The sequence below is a fragment of the Oncorhynchus gorbuscha genome, linkage group LG11, assembly GCF_021184085.1.
Source record: "Oncorhynchus gorbuscha isolate QuinsamMale2020 ecotype Even-year linkage group LG11, OgorEven_v1.0, whole genome shotgun sequence".
Taxonomy (NCBI): Eukaryota; Metazoa; Chordata; class Actinopteri; order Salmoniformes; family Salmonidae; genus Oncorhynchus; species Oncorhynchus gorbuscha.
In genome coordinates, this window is record NC_060183.1 from 62,530,114 (window position 1) to 62,537,473 (window position 7,360).

The following is a 7,360-nucleotide window of genomic DNA, read 5'->3' on the forward strand; positions in this document are numbered from 1 at the left end:
GCCTCCGTAATGTCCTTCCTTTCCTTTATCTACACCGCTCTCCGTAATGTCCTTCCTTTCCTTTATCTACACCGCCTCCGTAATGTCCTTCCTTTCCTTTATCTACACCGCCTCCGTAATGTCCTTCCTTTCCTTTATCTACACCGCTCTCCGTAATGTTCTTCCTTTCCTTTATCTACACCGCCTCCGTAATGTCCTTCCTTTCCTTTATCTACACCGCTCTCCGTAATGTCCTTCCTTTCCTTTATCTACACCGCCTCCATAATGTCCTTCCTTTCCTTTATCTACACCGCTCTCCGTAATGTTCTTCCTTTCCTTTATCTACACCGCCTCCGTAATGTCCTTCCTTTCCTTTATCTACACCGCTCTCCGTAATGTCTTTCCTTTCCTTTATCTACACCGCTCTCCGTAATGTCCTTCCTTTCCTTTATCTACACCGCTCTCCGTAATGTCCTTCCTTTCCTTTATCTACACCGCTCTCCGTAATGTCCTTCCTTTCCTTTATCTACACCGCTCTCCGTAATGTTCTTCCTTTCCTTTATCTACACCGCTCTCCGCAATGTCCTTCCTTTCTTTTATCTACACCGCTCTCCGTAATGTCCTTCCTTTCCTTTATCTACACCGCCTCCGTAATGTCCTTCCTTTCCTTTATCTACACCGCTCTCCGTAATGTCCTTCCTTTCCTTTATCTACACCGCTCTCCGTAATGTTCTTCCTTTCCTTTATCTACACCGCTCTCCGTAATGTCCTTCCTTTCCTTTATCTACACCGCCTCCGTAATGTCCTTCCTTTCCTTTATCTACACCGCCTCCGTAATGTCCTTTCTTTCCTTTATCTACACCACTCTCCGTAATGTCCTTCCTTTCCTTTATCTACACCGCCTCCGTAATATGATTCCTTTCCTTTATCTACACCGCCTCCGTAATGTCCTTCCTTTCCTTTATCTACACCACTCTCCGTAATGTCCTTCCTTTCATTTATCTACACCGCCTCCGTAATGTCCTTCCTTTCCTTTATCTACACCGCCTCCGTAATGTTCTTCCTTTCCTTTATCTACACCGCTCTCCGTAATGTCCTTCCTTTCCTTTATCTACACCGCCTCCGTAATGTCCTTCCTTTCCTTTATCTATACCACTCTCCGTAATGTCCTTCCTTTCCTTTATCTACACCGCCTCCGTAATGTCCTTCCTTTCCTTTATCTACACCGCTCTCCGCAATGTCCTTCCTTTCTTTTATCTACACCGCTCTCCGTAATGTCCTTCCTTTCCTTTATCTACACCGCTCTCCGTAATGTCCATCCTTTCCTTTATCTACACCGCTCTCCCTAATGTCCTTCCTTTCCTTTATCTACACCGCTCTCCGTAATGTCCTTCCTTTCCTTTATCTACACCGCTCTCCGTAATGTCCTTCCTTTCCTTTATCTACACCGCTCTCCGTAATGTCCTTCCTTTCCTTTATCTACACCGCTCTCCGTAATGTTCTTCCTTTCCTTTATCTACACCGCTCTCCGTAATGTCCTTCCTTTCTTTTATCTACACCGCTCTCCGTAATGTCCTTCCTTTCCTTTATCTACACCGCCTCCGTAATGTCCTTCCTTTCCTTTATCTACACCGCCTCCGTAATGTCCTTCCTTTCCTTTATCTACACCGCTCTCCGTAATGTCCTTCCTTTCCTTTATCTACACCGCCTCCGTAATGTCCTTCCTTTCCTTTATCTGCACCGCTCTCCGTAATGTCCTTCCTTTCCTTTATCTACACCGCCTCCGTAATGTCCTTCCTTTCCTTTATCTACAGCGCCTCCGTAATGTCCTTCATTTCCTTTATCTACACCGCTCTCCGTAATGTCCTTCCTTTCCTTTATCTACACCGCTCTCCGTAATGTCCTTCCTTTCCTTTATCTACACCGCTCTCCGTAATGTCCTTCCTTTCCTTTATCTACACCGCTCTCCGTAATGTTCTTCCTTTACTTTATCTACACCGCTCTCCGTAATGTCCTTCCTTTCCTTTATCTACACCGCCTCCGTAATGTCCTTCCTTTCCTTTATCTACACCGCTCTCCGTAATGTCCTTCCTTTCCTTTATCTACACCGCCTCCGTAATGTCCTTCCTTTCCTTTATCTACACCGCTCTCCGTAATGTCCTTCCTTTCCTTTATCTACACCGCCTCCGTAATGTCCTTCCTTTCCTTTATCTACACCGCTCTCCGTAATGTCCTTCCTTTCCTTTATCTACACCGCCTCCGTAATGTCCTTCCTTTCCTTTATCTACACCGCCTCCGTAATGTCCTTCCTTTCCTTTATCTACACCGCTCTCCGTAATGTTCTTCCTTTCCTTTATCTACACCGCCTCCGTAATGTCCTTCCTTTCCTTTATCTACACCGCTCTCCGTAATGTCCTTCCTTTCCTTTATCTACACCGCCTCCGTAATGTCCTTCCTTTCCTTTATCTACACCACTCTCCGTAATGTTCTTCCTTTCCTTTATCTACACCGCTCTCCGTAATGTCCTTCCTTTCCTTTATCTACACCGCCTCCGTAATGTCCTTCCTTTCCTTTATCTACACCGCTCTCCGTAATGTTCTTCCTTTCCTTTATCTACACCGCTCTCCGTAATGTCCTTCCTTTCCTTTATCTACACCGCTCTCCATAATGTCCTTCCTTTCCTTTATCTACACCGCCTCCGTAATGTCCTTCCTTTCCTTTATCTACACCGCTCTCCATAATGTTCTTCCTTTCCTTTATCTACACCGCCTCCGTAATGTCCTTCCTTTCCTTTATCTACACCGCCTCTGTAATGTCCTTCCTTTCCTTTATCTACACCGCTCTCCGTAATGTCCTTCCTTTCCTTTATCTACACCGCCTCCGTAATGTCCTTCCTTTCCTTTATCTACACCGCTCTCCGTAATGTTCTTCCTTTCCTTTATCTACACCGCTCTCCGTAATGTCCTTCCTTTCCTTTATTTACACCGCCTCCGTAATGTCCTTCCTTTCCTTTATCTACACCGCTCTCCGTAATGTTCTTCCTTTCCTTTATCTACACCGCTCTCCGTAATGTCCTTCCTTTCCTTTATCTACACCGCCTCCGTAATGTCCTTCCTTTCCTTTATCTACACCGCTCTCCGTAATGTTCTTCCTTTCCTTTATCTACACCGCTCTCCGTAATGTCCTTCCTTTCCTTTATCTACACCGCTCTCCGTAATGTCCTTCCTTTCCTTTATCTACACCGCCTCCGTAATGTCCTTCCTTTTCTTTATCTACACCGCCTCCGTAATGTCCTTCCTATCCTTTATCTACACCGCTCTCCGTAATGTCCTTCCTTTCCTTTATCTACACCGCTCTCCGTAATGTCCTTCCTTTCCTTTATCTACACCGCCTCCGTAATGTCCTTCCTTTCCTTTATCTACACCGCCTCCGTAATGTCCTTCCTTTCCTTTATCTACACCGCTCTCCGTAATGTTCTTCCTTTCCTTTATCTACACCGCTCTCCGTAATGTCCTTCCTTTCCTTTATCTACACCGCTCTCCGTAATGTCCTTCCTTTCCTTTATCTACACCGCCTCCGTAATGTCCTTCCTTTCCTTTATCTACACCGCTCTCCGTAATGTCCTTCCTTTCCTTTATCTACACCGCCTCCGTAATGTCCTTCCTTTCCTTTATCTACACCGCTCTCCGTAATGTCCTTCCTTTCCTTTATCTACACCGCCTCCGTAATGTCCTTCCTTTCCTTTATCTACACCGCCTCCGTAATGTCCTTCCTTTCCTTTATCTACACCGCTCTCCGTAATGTTCTTCCTTTCCTTTATCTACACCGCCTCCGTAATGTCCTTCCTTTCCTTTATCTACACCGCTCTCCGTAATGTCCTTCCTTTCCTTTATCTACACCGCCTCCATAATGTCCTTCCTTTCCTTTATCTACACCGCTCTCCGTAATGTTCTTCCTTTCCTTTATCTACACCGCCTCCGTAATGTCCTTCCTTTCCTTTATCTACACCGCTCTCCGTAATGTCTTTCCCTTTCCTTTATCTACACCGCTCTCCGTAATGTCCTTCCTTTCCTTTATCTACACCGCTCTCCGTAATGTCCTTCCTTTCCTTTATCTACACCGCTCTCCGTAATGTCCTTCCTTTCCTTTATCTACACCGCTCTCCGTAATGTTCTTCCTTTTCCTTTATCTACACCGCTCTCCGCAATGTCCTTCCTTTCTTTTATCTACACCGCTCTCCGTAATGTCCTTCCTTTCCTTTATCTACACCGCCTCCGTAATGTCCTTCCTTTCCTTTATCTACACCGCTCTCCGTAATGTCCTTCCTTTCCTTTATCTACACCGCTCTCCGTAATGTTCTTCCTTTCCTTTATCTACACCGCTCTCCGTAATGTCCTTCCTTTCCTTTATCTACACCGCCTCCGTAATGTCCTTCCTTTCCTTTATCTACACCGCCTCCGTAATGTCCTTTCTTTCCTTTATCTACACCACTCTCCGTAATGTCCTTCCTTTCCTTTATCTACACCGCCTCCGTAATGTGATTCCTTTCCTTTATCTACACCGCCTCCGTAATGTCCTTCCTTTCCTTTATCTACACCACTCTCCGTAATGTCCTTCCTTTCATTTATCTACACCGCCTCCGTAATGTCCTTCCTTTCCTTTATCTACACCGCCTCCGTAATGTTCTTCCTTTCCTTTATCTACACCGCTCTCCGTAATGTCCTTCCTTTCCTTTATCTACACCGCCTCCGTAATGTCCTTCCTTTCCTTTATCTATACCACTCTCCGTAATGTCCTTCCTTTCCTTTATCTACACCGCCTCCGTAATGTCCTTCCTTTCCTTTATCTACACCGCTCTCCGCAATGTCCTTCCTTTCTTTTATCTACACCGCTCTCCGTAATGTCCTTCCTTTCCTTTATCTACACCGCTCTCCGTAATGTCCATCCTTTCCTTTATCTACACCGCTCTCCCTAATGTCCTTCCTTTCCTTTATCTACACCGCTCTCCGTAATGTCCTTCCTTTCCTTTATCTACACCGCTCTCCGTAATGTCCTTCCTTTCCTTTATCTACACCGCTCTCCGTAATGTCCTTCCTTTCCTTTATCTACACCGCTCTCCGTAATGTTCTTCCTTTCCTTTATCTACACCGCTCTCCGTAATGTCCTTCCTTTCTTTTATCTACACCGCTCTCCGTAATGTCCTTCCTTTCCTTTATCTACACCGCCTCCGTAATGTCCTTCCTTTCCTTTATCTACACCGCCTCCGTAATGTCCTTCCTTTCCTTTATCTACACCGCTCTCCGTAATGTCCTTCCTTTCCTTTATCTACACCGCCTCCGTAATGTCCTTCCTTTCCTTTATCTGCACCGCTCTCCGTAATGTCCTTCCTTTCCTTTATCTACACCGCCTCCGTAATGTCCTTCCTTTCCTTTATCTACAGCGCCTCCGTAATGTCCTTCATTTCCTTTATCTACACCGCTCTCCGTAATGTCCTTCCTTTCCTTTATCTACACCGCTCTCCGTAATGTCCTTCCTTTCCTTTATCTACACCGCTCTCCGTAATGTCCTTCCTTTCCTTTATCTACACCGCTCTCCGTAATGTTCTTCCTTTACTTTATCTACACCGCTCTCCGTAATGTCCTTCCTTTCCTTTATCTACACCGCCTCCGTAATGTCCTTCCTTTCCTTTATCTACACCGCTCTCCGTAATGTCCTTCCTTTCCTTTATCTACACCGCCTCCGTAATGTCCTTCCTTTCCTTTATCTACACCGCTCTCCGTAATGTCCTTCCTTTCCTTTATCTACACCGCCTCCGTAATGTCCTTCCTTTCCTTTATCTACACCGCTCTCCGTAATGTCCTTCCTTTCCTTTATCTACACCGCCTCCGTAATGTCCTTCCTTTCCTTTATCTACACCGCCTCCGTAATGTCCTTCCTTTCCTTTATCTACACCGCTCTCCGTAATGTTCTTCCTTTCCTTTATCTACACCGCCTCCGTAATGTCCTTCCTTTCCTTTATCTACACCGCTCTCCGTAATGTCCTTCCTTTCCTTTATCTACACCGCCTCCGTAATGTCCTTCCTTTCCTTTATCTACACCACTCTCCGTAATGTTCTTCCTTTCCTTTATCTACACCGCTCTCCGTAATGTCCTTCCTTTCCTTTATCTACACCGCCTCCGTAATGTCCTTCCTTTCCTTTATCTACACCGCTCTCCGTAATGTTCTTCCTTTCCTTTATCTACACCGCTCTCCGTAATGTCCTTCCTTTCCTTTATCTACACCGCTCTCCATAATGTCCTTCCTTTCCTTTATCTACACCGCCTCCGTAATGTCCTTCCTTTCCTTTATCTACACCGCCTCCGTAATGTCCTTCCTTTCCTTTATCTACACCGCCTCTGTAATGTCCTTCCTTTCCTTTATCTACACCGCTCTCCGTAATGTCCTTCCTTTCCTTTATCTACACCGCCTCCGTAATGTCCTTCCTTTCCTTTATCTACACCGCTCTCCGTAATGTTCTTCCTTTCCTTTATCTACACCGCTCTCCGTAATGTCCTTCCTTTCCTTTATTTACACCGCCTCCGTAATGTCCTTCCTTTCCTTTATCTACACCGCTCTCCGTAATGTTCTTCCTTTCCTTTATCTACACCGCTCTCCGTAATGTCCTTCCTTTCCTTTATCTACACCGCTCTCCGTAATGTCCTTCCTTTCCTTTATCTACACCGCCTCCGTAATGTCCTTCCTTTCCTTTATCTACACCGCCTCCGTAATGTCCTTCCTTTCCTTTATCTACACCGCTCTCCGTAATGTTCTTCCTTTCCTTTATCTACACCGCTCTCCGTAATGTCCTTCCTTTCCTTTATCTACACCGCTCTCCGTAATGTCCTTCCTTTCCTTTATCTACACCGCCTCCGTAATGTCCTTCCTTTCCTTTATCTACACCGCTCTCCGTAATGTTCTTCCTTTCCTTTATCTACACCGCTCTCCGTAATGTCCTTCCTTTCCTTTATCTACACCGCCTCCGTAATGTCCTTCCTTTCCTTTATCTACACCGCTCTCCGTAATGTTCTTCCTTTCCTTTATCTACACCGCTCTCCGTAATGTCCTTCCTTTCCTTTATCTACACCGCTCTCCGTAATGTCCTTCCTTTCCTTTATCTACACCGCCTCCGTAATGTCCTTCCTTTCCTTTATCTACACCGCCTCCGTAATGTCCTTCCTTTCCTTTATCTACACCGCCTCTGTAATGTCCTTCCTTTCCTTTATCTACACCGCTCTCCGTAATGTCCTTCCTTTCCTTTATCTACACCGCCTCCGTAATGTCCTTCCTTTCCTTTATCTACACCGCTCTCCGTAATGTTCTTCCTTTCCTTTATCTACACCG

At 45.6% G+C, this 7,360-nt stretch overlaps 1 protein-coding gene across 1 annotated transcript in view; it reads left to right on the top strand.

Moving 5' to 3' along the window:
- LOC124047907 (synaptic vesicle glycoprotein 2C-like) overlaps positions 1-7,360 on the top strand; it is a 92,909-nt gene that overhangs the window by 69,625 nt on the left and 15,924 nt on the right. The gene's annotated exons all lie outside the window — the stretch shown is intronic.